We start from the raw sequence: 25,924 nt of genomic DNA on the forward strand, positions 1-25,924 counted from the left end.
ATAAGTGGGAGTTCCCCTGCACATGCTCTCTTGCCTCCCACCAGATAAGATGTGCCTTTGTCCCTCCTTTGCCTTCTGCCATGATTGTGAGGCCTCCCCAGCCATGTGGGACTGTGATTCCGTTAAACCTCTTTTTCTTTATAAGTTACCCAGTCTTGGGTATGTCTTTATTATCAGCCTGAGAACAGACTAATATGGTCTCTAAGGAATAAATTGCTAAACTGAGCTATGAATAGTTATGATTTGCATTTTTCTCTTGTATAAAGGAAGATGCCAAAATAGATTTAAAACAATATTTAACATGGTTTTTGTAAAAGGAAAACTGATATAAGACACATACCTTAATTCTTTATGGTAAAATTTTACATAACCCTGAAATTATATTTCTAGACAATGGTGACATTATAAAAACAATATTGAAAAATGAATGATAAAAAGGATTTGCATTTTAAAATATTTTAATTTCAGGATAATAAGGTTCAAATTATTTTTGCACTGCCTCTTTCAAATCTAATGTCTATGGGTTTTGTTCTCTGTAATTAGTGTGTTTTAACTAAATATTGATCCACAGCTTCTTCAAATCATAGCTGTTGACTATGACACCGGTGCACTCTTACTATGCTTGCTTTCCTGGATTCATGCCTAATCTCCTGCTTCTCAGATTGTATTGGCTCTTCCTTGTGTTCTTAGGACAGTTCCACTTCTTAGATGTTAACAATGATGGAAGTGAAAGGGATGTAAATGAGTTAACCTTGAAGCTCTTTGCAAAATGTAAAGAAGAAAAACATGTTACCCATTATTATTGCTGGTGCAAAGAACTCAAGACTATTCTAGACCCCAGTTACATTGAAGCAACAGTGAAGGAAGTAAGCGGGTCTTATCCAACCCAATTGGAAGAGCTTGTCTTGAGACCCGGTAAGTTTTGTAACCTAATCTATTTGCCAGCTGCCCACTCCTCCCCTTTCTTTCCCTTGGTGACTGTTCTAACTTTACATCCACACTGAGCAGTGTTCTTTCAACAAATTTCTTTAGATAGCTCAATGAAAACTCATTGCATGATGTTTATGGTTTTTTCCTTTTGTAAATGTACTAAGTCAAAGAAAGAGTGCACAGAGCACAATATTTCACCCTCAAAACTCCAGACTCCCCACATGTTTTTGCTCAAGGTTCCTTATGGTTTCTTTGCCTCTACCCCACAGAGCCCAGCATTGCTGGTAACTCCTTTATTGCTTTTCTCAGACCCTGTGACTTTCCCACTCCCGTTGTTGCATAATATTATTGCATAATAGTTCAGTAACTCTAGGTTCTTATTCTATGCTTGCAGGTTGAAACCTATTACTCATCCGAAAGTAAGGGGCTGGCAGTCATAGGACCGCCCTATTTGGATTGAAGATAGGATACCTGTAAATTATATAACAAAAGTTTCAGGAACTTGGTAGTAAAAGGAAGTCTGGTTTGTGTCAAAGCATGTTGTATATAAATGCCTATTATATTAAGCTTTACTATATTTGAAGAGGGCATATTTTCAATCCAGCTGGTAGACTTGTTTGGTGAAAAAAAGGACTTCTCACATCATAAGCATGAATCCAGACTCTAGCCAGCAAACCTGATGTTCAGAGCTTTTAAAAAAAAACATAATTTTCCTCTTCATTTTGAATTACATGGTATAATTCAGTATCTACAGCATAATTCTTCATTTTAACAGAAGCGTAATAAAACTGAGTAAAAATTCGATTTTTGTCAGTTATGTATTTTCTCTCCTTAGTCAACTATCAATTATTTAGAATTTGTCTCTGTTAGAAATCATTCCATCCATTTTTCCTCTTTCTCTTCTTTTTGAGTTTAGATAGAATACTGTGGGTTCATAAGGGAAAGGAAAGGAGATTCAATTGGAGTAAGTTAGTTATGATATTGGAAAAGTTGGGTAATGATTCAAGAGTGGGACTATGGGAACTGCTGACACATGCTGATGTTGATTATAATTAACAATCCAAGTCTTTACAGACTTCCTAATACCTCTTTCTTCACGTAAAAGTGTAAGGGACATGTTTGTCCCCAGGAAACATTTATCTTACTATCACTGGGGTCTAGGAGAGGCATAAAATTCCATCACAATGTACTCTGTGTTTGGACTGAGGAGGATTAAGTCTGTAAGAGAAAAATGGCATCTCACTGGCGTAGTAGGGGTGGGGAGGACGGATGTGAGAGTTGGGGGGAGGTTGCGTACCCATAACCTTGATGGGATGATATGAGCCCAGTGCATTTCCATAGGTTCATCCCTTCCTCTAGAGCAAAAACCAAATCCTCCATTAATGGGGCACACCCTCTTGCAGCATATTAAAGAGAGGGGCAGACACTGCTTGGAGCAAAGCCACCAAGCAGCGACCGGGAGATACTCCTTTGCAACCAACTGCAGGAGAGTATGCAGACAGATACTTGGTTATCGAATCAAAGGATCACGCCCTCTTTCCCCAGTTTTCTGCTTAGTGAAGCAGAATGCAGATGCCTTAAAGGACCCAGTTGCCTTAGGCATTGTTCACAGCTGTCTGATGACACCGTGTGAGTATTATTGGGGATCTCATGATATCACCATGTTTTGAGCTGCCACTGAAGTTTTTCCAGGCAAAGCCTAGAGAAAGAAGATGCTGCAAGTGATATTTTTCATACAAATGTGCAGAACTTCCAGCAAGCCCTGCACATTTGTTAGCACCTCACTGGCCTCTGTCATTTGAGTAGCAGACGCACAACAAGACTGATGAGCACAAGGATGAGGATGGTGGACACTCTTCAGGGTGATTTCTTGGGCTTTGCTGCACATCAGTCAGTACAAAGTGGAGAAGAAGGTATAAAGCAGGGTAAGTTTTTCCCCCTCTGAAGAAAGGGAGGGAAAAATGGTGAGGCTTTATGTACTATTCACCTGGAAAAAATTTGGAATGCCAGGGCATCGGTGACTGTTTTCAGAACTTTTTTTTAAGGCTGTGTTCTTTCAACCATTTTTTTAAGTTTTAGTAGAAACTGGGTGAAATTCCTGACAGTATAATTATATTGATGAGTTGGTGGATGGCTTGAAGCCTGAATTTTCCACTAATAGAGCAAGTCACTTCTCTCTGGCCCCAGTTTCCCAACATAAAATAGGAGGCTTGGTCTAAATCAATGATTTGTAACCCTGGCTGCATATTAGGACCATCTGGCAATGGTAAAAACAAAAACAAAAGAGAATAAACAAACTTATGACTAGTTGCCAGTCCAATAAATTTCGATTTATTCGGTCTCAGGTGGGGTCTAGGCATTGCTCTTTTAAAAAGTTCCAACGACCCCAAGTGATTCTAATATACAGCTAGGGTGGAAAACTAGCTGAAGTTATTTTCTGTAGCTGAAGTTATTTTCAGCTGCAGTATTTCAAAATTGTTTATATGCAACTTTTCTCTCTCCCTTCAGAACAGTGAAATTTTTGTCTGTTCATTTGTTGATTCCTTATTTTTCTTTAAAAAATTTCTAATATTTTGTATGCAAAAATTTGTATGTAAAAAATTTCTGTAACATATATGTAAGTTATGAAGCATAACAATAATATGGAAACCCATTAACACATTATCTAGCTTAAGAACTAGAGTACCATCAATATTGAACTTCCTGATGTGTTCCTCTAAAAGGTCATGTCTCCAGACTCTCTCAAGGGTAATCAATGTTATAGATTTTGTCTTCATCACTGCCATTTTAACAAATCCATTATTGGCCAGGTGTGGTGACTCATGCCTGTAATCCCAGCAATTTGGGATGCTGAAGCAGGCAGATCACCTGAGATCAGGAGTTCGAGACCAGCCTGGCCAACATGGCGAAACTCTGTCTCTACTAAAAATACAAAAATTAGCTGGGTGCAGTGTTAGGCTACTCAGGAGGCTGAGGCAGGAGAATCACTTGAACCCCTGGAAGTGGAGGTTGCAGTGAGTCAAGATCACACCATTGCACTCCAGCCTGGGTGACGGAGTGAGACACCATATCAAAAAAATACAAATAAAAATAAAAATCGATTATTACTCTATGCCTGTATTACTAAACAATATATTGTTTTGTTTTGCTGGATTTTGAGCATCATATAAATAATATTATGCTTTATGTTATTTTACACAATTAGCTGTTTTTCGGTTGAAACTATTTCTGAGTCATTAATGCTGTGTAGCTGTATTTCATTTTGATTGCTATATAAAATTCAGTTTGTGTGAACATAGCATAATTTGATTGAGTCATCTTGTTAATGGATATTGGGTTATGTGTTACTCTACCCCATATTGTGAACACATGACATTATCAAGCTTTAACATTTTTGGCAATCTCATATATATATGAATTGGTATTTCATGGTGGTCTTAATTTGCATTTACCTGATTACTAAATATCTTTTTAGAAATTTTTTTATAGCTTTCTTGAAGTAAAATTGACAAATAAAAATTGTATATATTTAAGGTGTACAATGTGATGTTTTGATATACATGTACAATATGACATGATTACCACAATCAAGCTAATCAACCTATCCATCACCTCACATAGTTACGTGTGTGTGTGTGTGTGTGTGTGTGTGTGTGTGTGTGTGTGATGAGACTACTTAAGATCTCTCTTAGCAAATTTCAGGTATACAATACCTAATTTGTAGCTATAATCACTATGCTGTACATTAGGTCTCCAAAACTTATTCATCTTATAGCTGCAAGTAAGTACTTTTTAACTAACATCTCTCCATTTCCCCAACTCCCAATCCCTAGAAACCACCATTCTGCTCTCTGTTTCTGTAAGTTTGACTTTTTAGATACCACATGTAAGTCAGATCATTCAATATTTGTTTTTTGTATCTGGCTTATTTTTAGCATAATATCTGCCAGGTTCATCCATATCGTTGCAAATGGCAGGATTCCCTACTTAGGTTTTTAAAGGATTAGTAGTATTCTATTGCATATATATGTATTCTATCTGTTTATATGTTTATGGGTTTTCTTTATCCATTTCTCTGTTCGTGGACACTTAGGTTGTTTTCATATCTTGGCTATTGTAAATAATGCTGCAGTAAACATGAGAATGCACATCTCTTCAAGAGAGTGATCTTATTTCCTCTGGATATGTATCCAGGAGTGGGATTGCTGGATTACATGGTAGTTCTATTTTTAATTTTTTGAAGAACCTCCAAATTGTTTTACATAACGGCTGTATCATTTTCTATTGCTGCCAACAATATATCAGGGTTACCTTTTCTCCTCATTCTTGTCAGCACTTGTTATCGTTTGACATTTTGATAACAGGCATCCTAGCAGGTATGAAGTGATATCCCATTATGATCTTGATTTGAATTTCTCTGATGACTACTGATGTTGAGCGTTTTTTGCATACCTGTTGGCCATTTGTATGTTTTCTAAAATGTCTATTTAGTTCCTTTGCCCATTTTATAGTAGGGTTTTTTTTTTTTGTTTTCTTACTGTTGAGTATATGAATTCCTTGTATATTTTGGATACTAATTACTTATCAGATATATGGTTTGGAAGTATTTTCTTCTATTCCTTGGGTTCTCTTTTTATTTTGTTGATTGTTTCATATGCTGATAGGAAATTTTTAGTATGATGTAGTCCCATTTGTTTCTTTTTGCTTTTGTTGCCTGTGTTTTTGGTGTCATATCCAAAAAAATTTATTGTCCATACCAGCGTCATGGAGCTTTTCTTATGTTTTCTTCTAGGAATTTTATGGATTTAGGTCTTATGTTTAAGCCTTTAATTAATTTTGAGTTGATTTTTGTGTATAGTGTAAGAGAAGGATCCAATTTCATTTTTTTGCATGTGAGATAAAGATCCATTTTTTGTTTTTGCATTTTATCCATGTGGATAGCCAGTTTCCCCAGCAGTATTTATTGAAGAGTTCACAGATTCTTTTGCTTGATCAGTTCTGCTACTGTGCCCTCTATTGCATTTTAAAATTTCATTCATTGTACTCTTTTAGAATTTGGATTTTTAAAAATTTCTATCTCTTATTGAACTATCCCTTTTGTTTTTAGGTCGAAGAGAAATTTTTTTCTCTTACAGTTCTAGAGACCACAAATTCAAAATCAAGGTGTTGGCAGGACCATGCTCCTTCTGAAGGCTCCAGGGGCAAATCCTTCCATGCCTCTTTCAGCTTCTGTTGGCTCCAGGCCTTCCTTGGCTTGTGGCTGCTGCATCACTTTCATCCCTGCTTCCATCTTCACATGGCTTTCTCTTCTTTCTATGTCTCTCCTTTGTATGTCTCTTATAAGGACACTTTTGTCATGGGATTTAAATCCCACTTGGATAATCCAACATGCTATCATCTTGAGATCCTTGGTTATATCTGTAAACACCCTTTTTCCAAATAAGGCCACAGTCACATATTCCTGAGCATTAGGGTCTGGACACATCATTTTGAGGGCCACCATTCAACTTACTATAGGCCCCTGCCTTCCTGAAATTGAAGTACATGATCTTTAAATATTCCAATATTTGGAGACCATGCATAGTGCTACATAAATTGAATAGGACTATATATGTATTTTTTAAAATGCTGTTGTTAAAAAGGATTTTGGCGATGTATCATTTTTATTAAAATAAAAAGAGTGAGAAGAGTATAAATGTGATTGTTACTTAAATAATTTAGAAATCTAACAGAATGAAGCTTTCCATTTTCTGTGTGTCATTACTTGTATTCCCCACCAATTTGAAAATGGGACTGTTTAGATTTTTTTCATGTTGTTAACAAATATGTGATTTAAGGAGATGTAAGAGGACTGTTTTATGTGAAGCTGTGCATGTTAAGCAAATTTTTCCTCAAGCATTCTCTGCTTATTTCAATCATGTCTGCTCTCATCAATTTGATTGAAATAAGTGGCTGGGTTTTTCCCGATGTAATCCCAGGGGTATACAAATCGTGGTGTGCCTGACACAGATATCGACATGAAAAGCACTACTATGTCCGACTATCACAACTTCCAAGTTGCAATTATCTTATTTTGTCATGATGTTCGTTTAAATCTGCTTTCCTTTTCCCTTTTAGGGTTTTGACCATGCTAATCATGCTTTGCATTCAGGGGGAACAAAATGATTGTTTTGTAAGAAGCAGCATTATAAACTTATTTGGTCTGGTTTCTTGCCCCCAAAGCAGATAAACACCTTGACTAGACCAGTGCAATCTCTGTCTCTCCAGAAAGAGAGTGCCTGTCTTAATGCTTATTAATTTGTTGTACAGTTAACTATCCTGTCAAATGTCCTTATATTATTATATTATTGCTTTAATCTTAATAGTATTTTTGTTTGTTTATATTGATTTGGTAATAAAGAACTGAAAAGAGGGTTAAATCCATTAGGAAGATAATTCAACCTAATTGACAATCAATAATTGGGACATTTTTATAATACTAATATTTTGAAGTTATTTTTAATGTCTTTTTTATAGTTTTATTTTGTGTCTTTTGCAAACTTCAAGTCTTTTCCAGCTTTACCTATTAATATCTCCTACTTATGGTTATCTTGGCTTGTGGGATTTCCCATTCTCTGTGATTTCATCAGATTTCTCCTTCATGTAGCATTCCTCAAATCTTTGTCCCTGTCTCTTTCTGTAGTTCCAAGCAAGAGCAGATCTTGAGGACCTTCAAGTCATCCCTCCCATGGGCTTGCAGGAACACTCTCTTGTTCTTTTTCATTTCCATCTTCTGCAAAAAGCTTGAGTAGCTTTCTTTAGTCATTAGATGTTTGCTATGGGATAAGGACTAGGAAAATGCCATGAGGGTCTTGAGTGGTATAAAAACCGTAAGTCTGCAGGCATCACAGAAAGGTCACTATACATCAGAGAACAAGGAGCTCTGACTTCCCTTCTCTCTGACCCCTCTGTCCCTCCCTTGTGCCTCATGATCAATATCTATTAAACAAGGGTACAATCCATACATCCCCCTCCAACTCCAAAATTCTATTAATTTTATTATTTTCTTCTAATTCACTAGCTGACCCAGATGCACTTCATTAATTTTACATATCAACTAAGTAACAAGAAGCTTCTACTTTACCATTCATAAGCTTTTCATGCCACACAGGCTCTGGGAGTTTGGCTCCTGCACACCTGTTTAACCATATCACAGGCCAGCCTCCTCCCTACTCATGTGCTCTAGCCATCCTGGCTTCCATTCTTATCCTTTCACTTAGAAAGCTCTCTCTTGCCTCAGGGTCTCTGCATTTGCTCTTGCCTCTGCTCAGCACACCTTTCTCTGGCCTTTTCTTACCTTGTTCCTTCTCACTCCAGATTTAGCCAAAACACCACCCTCTCAGTAAGCATTGCCTGATTACTTTGCAAAGATCTGTCCCTTTATCTGTTCCCCTCCACTTCCTAGGTGCTTCCCATCGCTCTGAATATTTCCTTTACAGCCTTTAGCATGACCCATGGCAATCCTGCTTTCTTGTTTTGTTTTTATTGTCTACCTTCACTCAGCACCCCAGTATATAAATACTTTGAGGACAGGAATCATCTCTGGGTTATTTCTGCTGTATTCCATAGGTGTACAAAAAATACTCATTGAATGAATGACTTCATCTTCCTGAGTCAATTGAATTGTTCTTCTATAAAGCACATTTAATAAATTATCATCATCTCTCTCACAGTCTCTAACTTCAAGCCTGTGACCTGGGTCAGTGTGTATAGCAGGGTGCTTATTTTGATTCTCAATTATTTGTCTTTATTGCTTATTAATATCTCTCAACAGGCGATAAAAGCCAATTAACATGTGCCACCTAAACTCTAGAAAATTATAATATACTAACTACACTTGACCTTGAATGAAAATGGAATGCTGGTATTTACTTGATGTGGAAAATATATCCATGGACCTAAAAAGTCAAATGTTATTGGTGAAGATTTTCTTTACGAATATTACTGTTTGTGACACTAGCATTTCATTAGGCCCTGGGAAGAAAAAAACTTCTCTTTGTGTATAAATTTGTAAGGCTATATTTCAATGATAATGATAATTTAAGCCAGCATTTCTCCCTGGATTTATTTACATTTTGTCTTCAGTGTTTTGAGTTCCTGGCATTTTGTTTCTTTAATAATTTTGTTTTTGAGATTTGCAGGTCAAGCAATGTGGTAATCATGGCCCCAGAAACATATGGAACTCCGAATGATCAACATAATCCAGGCTTCTACCAAGTAGATGGTGTGACTTCAGTCATAAGAGCAGATGGAGTTAAAAAGGGTGGATAATAATATCCTAGGGACTAAGCTAAATGAAGAAAAATAAACTTGCCTTCATGGTTTAACTAAGATACAAGTTTATCTTTTATAGAACAAATGTGCAAATATGCTGCCACTAGCATTTGGGGTTTTCATGAAAAGTGCTTTTGGATTATGAACTACAGATGCTAATCTGTTACCGTAAACCCCATATCATTGTAGGAGACTCCTGGCAAATAGATGAATGCTTGGGAGCCATTGTACTGTCTTTCATGTCAAGCAGTCAGACTGCAAAGTGATTGAATCTGGACCTAAGTTTGTTTCTTTAGTGTCACATTCACATGACACTAGTATGTCATATTCTCAAAATGGATTGCAGTGTCTTGTTAAGAAAAAATTGAATTTCATCAAAACTGTCCAAGGCTGGTAGCATGGCAAGAACCTGACATACCAGGGACTGAATCCTTGATCTACCTTTACCATTATCTATGACATTTATTGACTCTGATATTATCTATGACCTTCAGCAAGTTACTTAGTCTTTATGAAGTTTCTCATCTATAAAATGGGAAGAGCAATGCTAATCTCAAGAATTATTGTGAGGGTGTCATGAGAAACCTTGTAAATTCCTAGACTATAGTAAACATTCAGTAAATACTTATTTATTCTGTCTTCTCTGCTCTCCCTTTTCCTGGAAACTTTGTCTTTTGAAAGTTAAGGGTAGGCATGGTGGCTCATGTCTGTAATCCCAGCACTTTGGGAGGCAGATGCTGGAGGATTGCTTGAGGCCAGGGCTTCGAGACCAGTCTGGGCAACATAGCAACACCCCTATCTCTACAAAAAAATTACATATATATATATATATATATATATAAAATTAGGCTGAGTGTGGTAGCTCACGACTGTAATCTGAGCACTTTGGGAGGCTGAGGTGGGAGGATTACTTGAGACCAGGAGTTCAAGACCAGCCTAAGCACTATAGTGAGACCCTGTGTCTACCAAAAAATACAAAAATTAGCTGGCTGTGGTGATGCCGCCCCAGCTACTTGGGAGGCTTAGGTGGGAGGATTGCTTGTGCCTGGTGCCTGGTAGTTCAACACTGCAGTGAGCTATGGTCACACCACTGCACTTCAGCCTGGGTGACAGGGAAAGACCCTGTCTCAAACAACAGCAGCAACAACAACAACAACAATATTAATAATTAGTAGTAATAAAAGTAAGTTGAAGCATTGTTCTTTTTAAGAGAATATAGCTAAATTTTAAAAGCGAAAATACAAACATATGTATAAAATTATTGATGGTAGTTCTTAAGTATTTTTGCTATATTTAATTAGATCTTCTAGACATAGTTATGAGCACTAATAGCAGCAGTTGTACAAAAGAAAGAAAAGCAGTAGTGTTGAGACTTTTTTCTAATTAAAGAATCAACATTCCTACAGTGGATGTAAGCTCTGCAAAATAATGAACCAAATGAGACCTTAAGGCACAGACTTAGGATACAGGTGCTGACATCTCTGTTGTTTCCATCTGATGTGCCCCTTGAGGCAAAACAATATAAGCATTGTTGTCAAAAGAGTAAGAAAATTAAGTGACTGTGATAGAAATGTGACACCATGGAAGATAGAGGGAAAATCCAGGACGGGTATATAAAATAACTTGTTAAAGGACCAGGACCAGAGCTCATAAAAGTTAGAGAAATGTTTTGTTAGCAAAGGACATGTAAGTCGGGGTAACAGAAAGAGGGATACAATAAAATACCTGGCAGGATTTTTCCCTAAGAGATTTCCAAAGGAAGCCTATTTTATTTACTGGGTTTTCATGGAATTGATCGAGCGACGTCATTCATAAAGGTAGTCTTGTTAGTGTCATTTGACAGTTTTTGGCAAGTTTATTTGTCAGTATTGGGGAAGGTTAAAACAAGAACAGGGACCCCAAATCATGTTTTTGCAAGAGAGTGAAGAATGTTATTGAATACTGGACTTTAAGCACCATGGCATCATGCTAACTATGAACCAGGTGCTCTCCCAGGAGACACAGCAATGAATGAGATGCTATCCCCACCCTCTTCAGTCCTCCAGTGTCATGAGAGTTATCTGTGAGTTTAGATTCATAGCAGTGAATCTATAGCAAAGCCCTCACCAAAATGAGACCTTACTCCTCTAGTTTCTGATTTAGCATCGGAAGAGGTGTGAGGGCTTCCATGAGGCTCGTAGAGGTCCTTTTTGGGAAACAATCTTAGAAGAACTCTTCATGCATGTAGGGCCGCTCATCCAACAAGCTACCTCATGATTCCTGGAAACTGTTCTCCCTGGTGACTTCACCTTGCCCGGCTTTATCCATCCATTCCCAGGGCTATGTCCTGAATCTTACTAGTGTTTTTACTTTTATGTTCATTTATTTCTTCATTTTCCAAAACATTTATTGAACAACTGAGTGGGCCAAACACATTGTGCTTTCTATGAGGGCGGCTTCACTGAGGGGAAAGTGGGGCTCACATCCAGCCCTTGTTGTTGTTCCCCAGTAGTAGGCACAGGGCTGTGTCCGCTCACAGGCAGGGGCATCTTCTCATTTGCCCAGAGGAGCTGTTCATTTACCCAGCTGTGCTCAGAGGCATACCTCTACCTAAATAGCGATGACTTTTCTAATTTTTACAAAAATACTGTATTGATTGGCAGTATCCCTGCTGGGTTTCACGAACTTGATGAATAATCAGAAACTCTCTCAGTTAGTGGCATCTGCAGCTGGTTCAACTCCAAAGCTTGAATCCAGAGAGATGTCCTACTCCCAGTCTCTTCCCCCAGCTCTTTCTACGGCACTATGCCTTACTCTCAAGTCACTAAATCTTGTTGATTTAGCCGGTGCATATCGAGCCTCCTAAATGTTTTTGTCTTTTTTTAACCATCCTCTTTCCGTTTCTCCACTGATGGTCTGCTTCAACTGGATTATTTTAACACATTTTCTTGGCAGCAGGCTCTCTCACTTGGGATCATTCTGCACATTGCCATAAGTCATTTAACAAAAAAAATCTTTAAGTTCTGTTTGCTATGGTCTGAATGTTTGTGTCCTCTCAAACTTCGTGCGTTGAAATCCTAATCCCTAAGGTGACGTTATTCAGAGGTGGGGACTTTGGGAGATGATTAGGTCGTGAGGGCAGAGCCCTCCCGGATGCGACTAGTGTTCTTCTCAAAGAGGACTGGGAGAGACTCTTGCTTGTGCCCTTCTGCGAGGACACAGTAAGAAGGTGCCATCTATGAACCAGGAAGCGGGGCCTCACTAGACACGGGATCTGACAGCACCTTATCTTGGACTTCCAATTTCCAGAGCTGTGATAAATAAATTTCTATTGTTTATAAACGACCCAATCTTTGGGTATCTTGTCATAGCAGCTGGAGGGGACTAAGGAATTATTCAAACGGATTTTACATTTTCTGAAGCAGTATTTTTCCATGTGGAGTTGATATAATCCTCAAAGCAGTCAGATCTTTACCCGATAAAAATGCAGATTTCTTAGCCACATTCTGGATCTACTGGTTGTAAATTCTGATGTGGGAAGTATAGTGTGGGCTTTAGAATCTGCGCTTTGATAACCTCCCTAGGTGATTATTACAGACTTACATTTGAGAACTGGGTTAAAAATTGCCTGCAGTGAGGCTGTGCTTTATCAAATATTTCTTTCTAGAAATATTTCTAGAATTGCGGCAACAGCCTAGTGCATAGATGAGCACTTTTTTTTTGAGAAGTGAATTAAGAGGAAAAATGGAAGAAATCTAAAACCAGTTTCTATTAAAATGATAAGATGTTTGGGGTTTCTGTGAAATCACATAGTTTTAGAACTAAAACTGCTTTGAGAGAAAGGTTGGATTCAACCTTTACTCAGACAGAAATTTTCCTTTCCACATCCTTGATAAGTAGTTATTGAACATTTTAAATATTTTCAGCAAGCAGCTCTCTGCTTCATAGAAAATTCTGTTTCAGTGTTGGTGGTGAACAGTTCAGTTGGTTGACCTTGTGCTTGCATGTGCACATATGTTTGTGTTCCCAGATGACATATGAATCTTATAACAGATACTAGTTTTAAGTTAGCACTTTTTTTTTTTTTTCAAGACGGAGTCTAACTCTTGTCGCCCAGGCTGGAGTGCAATGGTGGGATCTCTGCTCACTGCTACCTCCGCCTCCCAGGTTCAAGCGATTCTCCTGCCTCAGCCTCATGAGTAGCTAGGATTACAAGTGCCTGCCACCATGCCTGGCTAATTTTTGTACTTTTAGTAGAAATGGAGTTTTACCATGTTAGCCAGGCTCCTCTCAAACTCCTGACCTCAGATAATCCACCTGCCTCGGCCTCCCAAAGGGCTGGGATTACAGGTGTGAGCTACTGCACCCGGCCTAGCATACTTTGTTAAGATGACAAGTTCTTAAAGATTATTTTCAGGGATCTACTTTATCAGTTTGTATAAAAACTGTAAATTCTTTTCAAAACATATATCAAAATATTCAGAAAAAGTCTAGCCTCTAAATAAAGAAATAGTTTCGGATAAAGTAGCTACTGATAACATGTTTTAAATAAACAATTTCTTGCTTGAAAGTTTTTACTTTTATGTTCATTTGTTTCTTAATATTCCAAAACATTTATTGAACGACTGAGTTAGATTCTGCCGATGTAAAAAGAAAAGTGTAAGACCTGGTTGCTACTTGCAGACGGATCATAGTTTAGGAAAAAAGACATGGATAAAAATGCAATGTGCTGAGATGCATTTTAATCTGAAACCGAGATGTTCAGAAGATAGATGGAGGCATAGCAGCTGAATTCAAGAAGTGGCATGGAGATAGCTTGAGCTGGACATATCATTTTGTATCTGTGTTTAGCACAGAAAAAGAGAGGGCCTAAACAATACTAAGCTATTTTCAAATACTTAATAAAAATTACGACTGCAGAGGATAATAACACATGAATTGTGTGCTGCTCTTCCTTATCCCTGCTTGAGGCAATGGATAACGCTCTTTCACTTCGTACGCTCAGTGGGCACTGCTATTTTCTTTGGTGTTTAGCAGAACTAAAATCAGTAACATTTATAAGACCAACTTTGTATTTCATAAGCTTATATTTTTCAACTCTTTGCACCTGGTGAAGATGGTTTGTAAAATCTATAATATATATCACTCATTCCAAGGCCAGTGTTTCTTTTGGCGGTGGGGTTAAGAGTGCAGACTCGAGCTGGTTGCCTAGCTTCTCTGAGCTTCAATCTCATTGTCTGTGAAACGGGAAGAGCAATACTGCCTGCCTCACATGACAGTTGTGAGGCTGAAATGAGCTCAGTACAGAGTCTGATGCTTGCATAGTTCTCACTAAGTGCTCACTGTCATTCATGGAGTAGGGATAGCTCTGGAGGTCTGGAGACCTGTGGCTGTGGAGTCTTAAGGCCTGGCTAGGATCGCCTGCTCTGTCATGTACTTACCTTGCATTTTGATTTTTTTTTTTCCCATTAATGAAGAAGGGATTCCTGCCCTAGAGTTATGGGGATGGCCTGACACACAACACCAGGCACTAGACAGGCGAGATTAAAAGCAGTTTCTTAGTTACAGATTCTCACAGCCTGGGGCAGGAGGTCACTGGCCCGTGCAGGGTCGTCACACAGGGGCTGCATTAAGGAACATTTTGAACAAGCAAGTGCTGTGGGAGGCAAGCTTGGTAGTATCAAGAAGGTATGGTGGCTCCTGGCTCCCAAAGGAGGATGTGATTGGCTGGTTTGAATAATTGTGTGGGCGGATAGGGAACAGGAACCTGCTACTCAGGGAGAAGCAGAAGCTGCACTTGGTCCCTGTGATAAGGAGGGTTGTTTTGCTAGAGGACTTTGTCAATGGAGCAGAGTGAGGAGAGCAACTTTTCATTAGGCCATTCAAGGCCTTTTCAATTTTATCAGATGTTAAGGAACCACATAATATTGAACCTTAGTTTCAGGTCTTATACAATACTCTGTGACTGAGAAATTTACTTTCATTTCATTGCAACTCTATTTCTTTCTTTCTAAAAATGATATGACTTTAAATGAATGGGTCTTATTAACTACAGTCTTCGTAAATATGGAGTGTTATTAGGTAAGCTATTATTGGCTATGATTTGGAAGATATTGATGGTATTCTGGTTATAATGTTCTGGAAAATATATCTTGGTAAACTCCATTGCATAAGTCAAGGTCATGCTTTCATTCTTGCTGAAACGTCCTTTCCTTTTTGTTTTTAGAATCAAGAATTATGTGTCAACATAGAAAATTAATGAGTTTCAGTAAGTTTTGCAATAATATAACAAACATAACTGTCAAACTTAGTCATATCACTTTGGAAATTGAAGCCCAAGGGGTGTGCACTTCTAGAAAAGTATGAATATAATAAAATTTACCTTGTAGGTAGTAGATATCAGTTAATGTTTCTTGCTGATTATGCTTCTCATGTAAATATTTGCATCTGAAAATAATATCAAAGTTATGAAGAACTATATTATTAAGATTTCTTCTCTCTCCTTATCTACTTTCCTCACTCTAAGCCTAACTTATAATTTAATTTTTCATTTTTGCTACATTCTATTAATAGCAGTGAATACTTATATCAAAGAGAAAAAAATACATACACATATATAAAATATTTTCATTGTGTGTTTGTGTGTATGTATGTGTATGTATAACAGCATAAGCTTTCTGAATCTACAGACTAGGTATGAAAGGTTAACAACTTTCCCCCACACTGTAGTATACATTTGTATGAGGTGATTTACAGGGACCGAGGTGCCTAATCTAGAAAAATTCCTCAGTTATATAGAAGCAAGTTTGAGAGGTGAGATGGATGAGGTAAAAGTGGGAGAGAGGCTGGGCATGGTGGCTCACGCCTGTAATCCCAGCACTTTGGGAGGCTAAGGTAGGTGGATCACTTGAGCTCAGGAGTTCGAGAGCAGCCTGGGCAACATGGTGAAGAGTTCGAGACCAGCCTGGGCAACATGGTGAAACCTCATCTCTACTAAACACACAAAAAAATTAGCTGGGCGTGGTGGCATGTGCCTGTAATCCCAGCTACTTGGGAGGCTGAGGCATGAGAAACTCTTGGACTTGGAAGGTGGAGGTTGCATATCATGCCACTGTACTGAGGCCTGGGTGACTGAGCAAGACTTGGTCTCAGAAAAGAAAAAAAAAAAAAATGTGGGAGAAAGGGACTCAAGACAATCCAGACTCTAGGGGAGATTATGAGAATCTATCCTGAGGGAAGAAGTTTCTGGAACATTGAACCACACCTGGTGACAGAAGCTGAAGCTGAGGGACAGCAGCGTTTCTAGGTTGTTCACCAACTAATCCCGCTCTTGCGTAGGCCTTGACCGTTTGTGCACAGCCTTGTAAGTGTGAACCATGAAAGGCTCAAATCCTGGGGGCCAAACAGTTCTGCAAGGGGACCCCCCCAAAGTGGGGAGGACATAGAGGAAGGGGATCAGTTTTCCAGTGGCCAAGAGAGGGAAGCACAAGGTGGTGGGGAGCGGCAGGTTGACCTCAGGGTGAATGCTGATGGACATATGGGGTCCGAGGTTAGGTCAGAGGTCGGGATGAGGCCCAGGTTTGGGGGAGCCCTGAAGCAGACAAATACAGCCTAAGAGAGCTTCAGCAAGCCGGGGCAGAGTTCTGTCCTCCAGAGAAGCCTGAGAAGAGACACTAAAGGAAATGGCAGATGGCGGCACACAGCAATGTGGGAGCAGCACTTGAATGGCTCCCAGGGGTGCTTGGAGCACATGGGGGCACCTCTTGAGGACTGCCTGAGATACCAGAGGCAGAAACAAACCAGGAAAAGTGGAGGCTACTCAAGATCCTGAAGTTATATTTGTGGAAAGGAATCTCTGACAGAGCCATGGGTGGGTCTATTAATGTAACTTCATTTGCAGTTAGAGTGAGGTGTCCTTGGTCTTTCAGACTCTGACTACATATAAAATCACATTTCTTTTATTATATTTTACTTTTGTTCTTTTTATTCTTATTTAAAATCACATATATTTTAATTTGCAAATGATGGTAACTCTGAGTTCTGACCTTACTTGCGGCAAATCTTATTTTGTCCTTCTGTTGTATCCAAGAATGTCAAGTATGGTTACTGAAAACAAAAAGTTAGTGCCCATTAGTCTTGTCTTCCACTAATTCCAGGTAGTTGGAAGTATCGCTTTGTTTGCCAATGAGAATTTTTTTCTATTGCTAATTCGTGTCCATTGCTGTGGCTGTGGGTGGAAATGTTCCTTTGTTGCCCTGGTGTTAGGTTTAGACAGAGGTGTGCCTCTTGCTTATGGTGAATTTTGTCTCAAGGTCCTCTCCAACTTGGCCTGAGTCAGGGCTAACTCAACGGGGTTCAGTAACATAGAACTCAGGCTTTGTGTTCTCAATACCTTCCATCCCAGAAGACTCCTCAGAAGCAAATTTCCAATAACCTCAACCTTTACTTACTAAAACTATGGGTAAGGGACAAAGTGATTGCATCCACTTACTACGCAAGCTCAGATTCTAGTTAACAATCTTGTTGTATACTCCAAAGATAAAGTGTTGAGGACTTACTTCAGACTCGTATGGTTAAAAAACACTCTTAAAAGGGTTCTTGACTGAGTGTGGTGACTCACGCCTATAATCCCAGTACTTTGGGAGGTAGAGGCAGGCGGATCACCTGAGGTCGGGAGTTCAAGACCAACCTGAACAACGTGGAGAAACCCCGTCTCTACTAAAAATACACAATTAGCTGGGTGTGGTGGCACATGCCTGTAATCCCAGCTACTCAGGAGGGTGAGGCAGGAGAATCACTTGAACCCAGGAGGCAGAGATTGCAGTGAGCCAAGATCGTGCCATTGCACTCCAGCTTGGGCAACAAGAGCAGAACTCCATCTCAAAGAAAAAAAAAGGTTTTTTCAAGATTAAAATAAGTTTTCCAAGTGGAGAAGTTCTAGCTCCAAAGAAAGAATATAAGTGAACATTTGTCAAAATACACTTCACTACCTTTTAAAAAATAAAGCCTCCCTCTGTAGCTATTATTTCATATCTATAAGACCTCAATAACATTCCTCTGTGCTAACTCATTCATACTGCAACACAGCATTGGTTATAGGAACATGTTAAAATCGCACTGGACTTTGGTAGTAATTCCAGATCTTCCCCAGTCTGTGACTTCTCCGAAAAGGTAGATAAATCCCTCCCTGGCCTGAAAGTCAGAAGACTCTGGGATAGGCTAGTGGATGTGGACCACTCTTGAGCTGCATGACCACAGAGAAGTTACCTGCTCACTACAGATATTTACAGAATTAACAGGTTTGGACAATGAGCATCAAAATGTATTCTTTGACACTTTTTGTCTATCTCTTAAGCATTAGTCATTGGATTATATTCTATATTGAAGTAAAATTGATTCTAATGGCAGTTATAGTAATAATAAGAATTCTTTTTTAAGTGCTTACTATTTTAGGTACTGTAATTTGCATGAATTATCTTATTTCATTAAGGTGTGCATTAAGTATACATTACTATATTCATTTGAAAGAAGTTAAGTAACTTGTCCCAGTCATTTATCCAGTAGGTAGCAGATCCCATATTTAAATCTAGGCCTGGGCTCTTACTATGTACATGCAGTGCATGCAGAAAAACACACAAACCAAAGCTCCAGCATGATTTAGCTATAAAATCATGTTAGGCTTGCATCTGCGAGTAAGAAACTGAAATCTAAACCAAGAAATGAGGTCATAAAAGAGGAGACCAGGAATAAATTGCTTAGAAAATAAAAAGAAAAAGATCCGTAAGGGAAAACATCTTGGAAATTTGCTTTATAGTGACCCAAGTTGACCACCTGCCCTCAGGGACAAAGCAACAAGATTGATTTGTGTAAATAAATATTGACGTGACAGGAAGTCAGACACATGAATTATGTGAGTAAGTATATCTATTATAGTTTAAACAAAGCAGCACCAAAAGCAATCTGGGAAGAAAACTGTTGCAGCAGAATGGGGAGACTCCATTCTGCTGATATACTTTCACTTGTAAAGTAATGTGCAGAATGATGCCTTTGCCCCAAGCCAATGCTCCTTCCAGATTTTTCCATTTCCCTCAGCCTGACACGTTGGACATCTCACAGACTTTTTTTTTTGTTCTTTTCCATCCAGCTTTATTAAGGAATAATTGACAAATAAAAGTTGTATATTGTTTTTAAAAATTTTAAAGACGGTAAATTTTATATATATGTTTTACTTCAATAAAAAATTGGCTGGGCATGGTGCCTTACACCTGTAATCTCAGCACTTTGGGAGGCAGAGGCGGGTGGATCACGAGGTCAAGAGATCAAGACCATCCTGGCCAACATGGTGAAACCCTGTCTCTACTAAAAATACAAAAAATTAGTTGGGCGTGGTGGGGCATGCCTATAATCCCAGCTACTCGGGAGGCTGAAGCAGGAGAATCGCTTGAATCTGGGAGGCAGAGGTTGCAGTGAGCCTAGATCACACCACTGCACTCCAGCCTGGTGACAGAGCGAGACTCTATCTCAAAATAAATAAATTAAATAAATAAATAAATAAAATAATTGCACATTATTATCTATAGTCACCATGCTGTATATTAGATGTCTAGAATTTATCTCTCTTTTTTTTTTTTTTTTTTTGGGGGGGGGGGAAACAAAGTCTTATTCTGTTGTCCAGGCTGGACTGCATTGGCATGACCATGACTCATTGCAGCCTCGACCTTCCAGGCTCGGGTGATCCTTGTGCTTCAGGCTTCTGGTACCTGGGACTATGGCAGCTCTTTTTTTTTTTTTTTTTTTTCAAGAGATGAGCTTTCACCATGTTGCCCAAGCTGGTCTCGAACTTCTGGACTCAAGCCATTCTCCCGTTGTGGTCTCCCGACGTGCTGGGGTTACATGCATGAGTCACTGTGCCTGACCTATTTATCTTATAAGCTGAAAATTTGTACTCTTTGACCAGGATGTCCCATTTACCCCAACCCATGGCCCCTGGAATCTACCATTCTACTCCCTATTTTATGAGTTAATGTTTTTCAGGTCGCACATATAAGTGAGATCATATAGTATTTGTCTTCCTGTGTCTGGCTTATTTCATTTAGCATAATGTCTGCCAGGTTCATCTATGTTGTCACAAACAGCAAGATTTTTTTTTATTATGGCTGAATAATCTTACACACACACACACACACACACACACACACACACACGTCTTTATTCATCCACCAACAGACACTTAGGTTGTTTCCATATCTTAGGTATTGTAAATAATACTACAATGAACATCACAGTGCATCAGTGTCATTTTTGACCTCCTTCTCTTCTTTGAACTCTCTTTATTATGATTTTTTTTAAAAAAATTCTTATATAGTTACTGCACACTAACATACAATCAGGGAGACACAGTCAATGTTATCCTGAAGGCTGCTGTTTATTGGAATTACTTGTGGCAGAGGCTTTGGATCCCAGAAGAAAGATCCTAGCCGGAATGTGGTGGTTCTTGCTTTGGTTGAACTCTGGTGGAATTGGGAGAGACGATGAGGACTGCCTTGAGGTTTCATGGGGAGCTAGTGAGGGAAATAATCTTAGATGAATTCATGTAAGCAATCCATCCACAATCTATATTCCCTATTGATCCTTGGATCTATTCTTGCCTTTCCATTTTTTCTGCTCCTATAGAGCTCAAGCTTTCATTATGCTCCTTTTGGTTATTATGAGAGACTCTTCTAATTGGTCTTCAAAGTATTACCGAAACACCAGGTTTGGTCCAGGTCCTGCTCCTTGCTGCACAGAAAACCAATCACTGAGACAACAATTATTGCCAAGGAAGAAGAATTTAACTGGGTGCTGCAGCCGAGGAGATGGGAGATCAGTCTCAAATCCATCTCCCTTATCAACTAAAATTAGGAACTTATATAGTAGAGAAGAAATGTAATAATTTATAAGAAAATAGGAACTAGAAAGGGATAAGAAAACAATCATGATGAATGAGGGGTCTGGCAAATCATTGTCTGGATGTGTTGATCTAGTGAGTTTCAGTTCATATATATATATATATATATATATATATATATATATATAGATATATATAGTTTTTTTTTTTTTTTGAGAGGCCTGAGAATGCAGATAAAACCAATGTAAATTTCAAGCTTTAAGACCACAAGGGTCAGTTTCTATGCTTATCAAAAAAACTGTCTATGGGACTATTGAGTCAGTTTCAAAAACATTCCTTTTTCTAGTGCTTTTTGCCTAGTATAACCATATTTGTTTTCCTGATGTATGAAGTCATGGTTTTACTGTTAAGCCAAAGGCTATTGAGTAGTCAGTATCTCTATTGTTTTTCCAAGTCTAGGTCAAGTTCTTTATTTTATAATTCAAAGATCTCCATCAGTTGTTGATTCCTTCCCTATTCAGACACCTCTGCATCAGTCTTATCATTTCTCAGTACTATCCGCCACTTAATCTAGTCCCATCTGACTCATTATTTCTCTCCCACAACTATTTATTTCATTTTTACTCATGAAAGCCACATTTGGTTTATCTCTTTGTGGGTATGTGTTTATATATAGAACTTTTTTTTTTTTTTTTTTTTTCCTGGAGCCATTTCAAGCAAGTTGCAGACATGATCTATCACCCCTAAATACTAAATGCTTCAGTTGTATCTCTCTGGAAAACAAAGACATTCTCCTATGTAACCATAATGTCATTGTCACACTCAAGAATTAAACACTAGAGCAGTAGTAGTATTTAAGTTGCAGTTTATATGCACATTTATCCAATTAAAAAAATAACCTTGCTGTTTTTCTTCATTCCAGGATATAATCAAGGAAATGCATTTCATTAAGTTGTTATGTCTCTTTTGTAGCCTTTAATCTAGAATACCCCTGCATAATGTTTTGTGTTTGGAGACATTCATATTTTTGAATGTCAAGCTTTTTATAGAATGTCCCTCTATTTAGATTTGGATTTGTCTAATGATTTTAAAAACTAGCCCAATTGTTCCATAGAATCGATGTTTATGGTTTCTTTTGAATAAACACAGAAAGAAATTGACCCTCCCATTCTTAAAACTTGGGAAAGTTACATTTGTCTTATATGAGTTCTTTTCTTAGGAAGCTGACCATCAGGACTTCAGAAAGTATCAAGAAACTGAAACTTACCAGATTACTGCATCTGGATAATGAAATGCCAGAGCCCTCATGCCTCATGACTACCTAATGGCAACTTGCTTCCTGTTGAACAACTCCTCTTCTTTACCCCTCCCTAATTCCTGTGTTCCCACACATGGTTACATTCTTCCCTGCTATATAAATGCCTAATTTTAATCAGCTGAGGGGACAGATTTGAAACTGATCAGGTAGCTGCAGTACCCAGTTAAAGCCTTCTTTCCTGGCAATACTTGTTGTCTCAGTGATTGGCTTTTTGTGTGGCAAGCAACAAGAGCTAGACCAAACCTCTGGTGTTTGGTAACAGTTTCCTCATGATTATGTTCAAGTTAAGCATTTTAGCAAAAATACTACATAGATGATACTGATTTATTTTTTCACTCTTTCTTTTCTTATATTGCTCTGTTGCTTGAATGACCTCTCCCTTCCATTTTGTTATCACAATTCCCTTCAGTTAAATTTGGAAAATTATTATGTGATCCTTGCACTGTGCCGGATGATCTGCATAAAGAAAGCAGAAAATTCTCCTTTGGGGATAGCCCCATGGCATCCAAAGAATCTTCTCTAATGAATCCTTCTTACTTTGGTCCTGTCTTTTCTGAATTTCTATGGCACTATCTTCTACAAACTGCAGTCTTACTTTGGTTACTAATGTTCAGCCTTATAAAATGATATACTTTTTAAAATGTGAAGTTTCATGTCCACTAAGATTCTAAGTTCCTTGAAGATATATGCATTTTTTTTTTACCATTTTTTTCTTGTTTGTTGTAGCACCCAACACTGTGCTAGATCAAAGGCAAATGCTTAAAAACAATTAAGAATGGATTTTGTTTTTGTAATGCCTTCTTTGCTTCTTTTTCAAATGAAGGTAATTGTTGAAAGCCTTCTGCAATGAAAAGGAGCCATGATGTAGTTAATATATTAATACATAGCTTTGGGATGCATTATATAACTTTTGAAAAATCATCCTTTTATGTCATCCTTATTATGTTTGCCTAGGACCATAATAGATTTGTGTTCCCTGAGTAAAAACTTGAACAATGTGGAAAGATAATCAGGAGTGTGGTGAATGATTCTGATTTTTAAGTTAACATGGATGATCTTCAGAGTAAACAATCCACACCTGCAAAATTAATCATTTAAATCCTTTATTTACTGAATTAGACAGTTGAGCCACAGTGTTATTCTGCACAGGAATAATTCTTCTTGTGGAGCTATTTGTCATCCGTCTGTGTATGGTGGTTAAAACATTTTCTTTTCTTTTGGAAATAAATAAAAGGTAGTTCAGAATGCAGAGAATTATAATATAGCCAAATATGGAGATGGAACAGAATCCAGTGGAGAGGCTGGTGTTTTATACTGGGGGAAAATGTGTTTACAGTCATGGACCAACTGAATTACTCCAAATATCATCTTCCCCATGTAGAATCAAAGCTTTCGCTTATCATTATTTGCTTATTTACTTATCCATTTATTTATTTATTTGGGATTAACCAAGGTCCAGAATATTTGCATGATGATCTTACAGGGGGTTCTGTAAATTCTTTTCTGCTACGTTGTGCTTCAGGGGCCATTTGCAGGTGACTGTGCCAGGTTTCTTGATTGCCAGCCATCTGGTGTAGGTTTCGCCTCTGAGTCTTAGGGCCCTAGAGCCTCAGCAGTGGATTTACTACCAATTCTGATATAAAACAACTATTTGGCCAACTTTGATGGCCTTTAAACTGTCAACGACCCTCTGGTTTGCTTGGACTTCCATAGATTCATCTGTGGTTTGTTCTCTGGAAAATAAATGTCAAGGTATTTAAACATATACTTTTGGTCACATCCAAATTAGTGTGTATTTCATTTGCATTTAAAGAGCTTAATCATGGAGCAATTGTGAACGAATTCTATATGGGTATCCAGAATGAATCAAAACAACCATACTGAGTCATTTGAGTAATGAGTTGGATATGGTTCTAAGAGCAGTGAGTCCATGAATTGTAATTAAAAGAATTTAATGTTCGCAAGGATGGTGTGTTGTATAGTTTCTGAAGGATTGTCATCACATTTATGCCTAATAAATATATTCTTCATGAATATGCTAAGGCAACATTAATGTGCTGAACTAGACGGGGTTATAAGGAATAATTAATTGAAATGATTTCATAGGCTTCTGCAAACAAAGCAGGTTGTGTAAACAATCCTTCAAATTAGCATGAGCCCATAGGCCTAGAGCTGAAGAAGTATATGAATATATCTACAATTTCTGACAATAAGAAAGGAAAAAATGTTATTTTTTTCTGTACTTTTTTAAAGTTCCTGGGATTTCCTACTGGATATGGTTTGGCTCAGTGACTCCATCCAAATCTCACCTTGAATTGTAATTCCCCATAACCCTTAAGTGTCAAGGGTGGGACCAGGTGGAGGTAATTGAATCATGGGGGTGGTTTCCTCCATGCTGTTGTCATGATAATGAGTGACTCTCAGGAGATCTGATGGTTTTATAAGCATCTAGCATTTCCCCTGCTGGCACTCACTCCTTCCTGAAGGGCCTGCTTCTCCTTTGCCTTCCATCATGATTGTAAGTTTTCTGAGACCTCCCCAGCCCTGTAGAACTGTGAGTCAATTAAACCTCTTTCCTTTATCAATTACCCAGTCTCGGGTATTTTCTTCATAGCACTGTGAGAATGGACATACACTACTTTTGGCTACATCCTTAACCTAACATAGCTGGAAAAACATTGTAGAAATCTTATTAATTGGTTAAATATTTGATAAACTCATTGAAAATATGGCCAAATGTACAGAGATAGAAACTTAAACTATAGTTTAAAAGTATAGACATATAGCATAAACAAGTCTAGATATCTCATGTAAGACATGATGACCGTGGTTAACAAATTTGTACTGGACTCGGAATTTTTGTTAAATAAGATTTTAGCTGTTCTTGTCATAAAAAAGTAACTGTGTGAGATGACAGATATGTTAATTTGCTTCACTATAGTAACCATTTTACTATGTGTATGTACCCCACGACATCATGTTGTAAACCTCAAATATGTACAATAAAATTTATTTAAAAAATAAAACTCATAGGTTGGAAATAAATATGTATATCAAGTTGATATAAATTATTGCTAATGATTTTAAAATCATTTATACCCCCTGCTCCAGGGGGTATAAATAGGAATATTTTTCTCTGTATCAAACACACTGACCTAACATTTTAAAATGGTATGCAAGCATTTATCTAGAAAGGTAAGTAGTGAATTTCAGTCTCCCTAAATATCATCTCCTCTACCAAAAGGCACTATGTATGAAAATATGAGTATATAATATATAAGCTCTTAGAACATGAGCACAATGGATAAAAGACTATTAGAAATTAAAGGGATCTTAAAAACCATTTAGCTGAAACCCTTGATTTTATAGGTGAGGAAACTAAGGACTAAATAGCTGAAGGGATCTCCCTAAGATTTTAACAGAAACAGAATCAAGATTGGAACTCTGGTTTCCCATATCCTAGGCTGTTGCTTTTTCCACATTCCAGGAGAAAGTAG

At 38.0% G+C, this 25,924-nt stretch overlaps 1 protein-coding gene and 1 long non-coding RNA gene across 2 annotated transcripts in view; one reads left to right on the forward strand and one right to left on the reverse strand.

The window, feature by feature from the left end:
• Nucleotides 1-25,924, forward strand: part of HS6ST3 (heparan sulfate 6-O-sulfotransferase 3) — a 746,570-nt gene that overhangs the window by 270,370 nt on the left and 450,276 nt on the right. The window lies entirely within an intron of this gene.
• Nucleotides 17,292-25,924, reverse strand: part of LOC116270503 — a 34,957-nt gene continuing 26,324 nt past the window's right edge. Inside the window, exon 4 of the long non-coding RNA XR_004178538.1 lies at nt 17,292-17,328. This is a non-coding gene — a long non-coding RNA (uncharacterized LOC116270503). The remainder of the gene's footprint in view (nt 17,329-25,924) is intronic.

This window comes from Papio anubis, chromosome 15 (assembly GCF_008728515.1).
Source record: "Papio anubis isolate 15944 chromosome 15, Panubis1.0, whole genome shotgun sequence".
NCBI classification, from domain to species: Eukaryota; Metazoa; Chordata; class Mammalia; order Primates; family Cercopithecidae; genus Papio; species Papio anubis.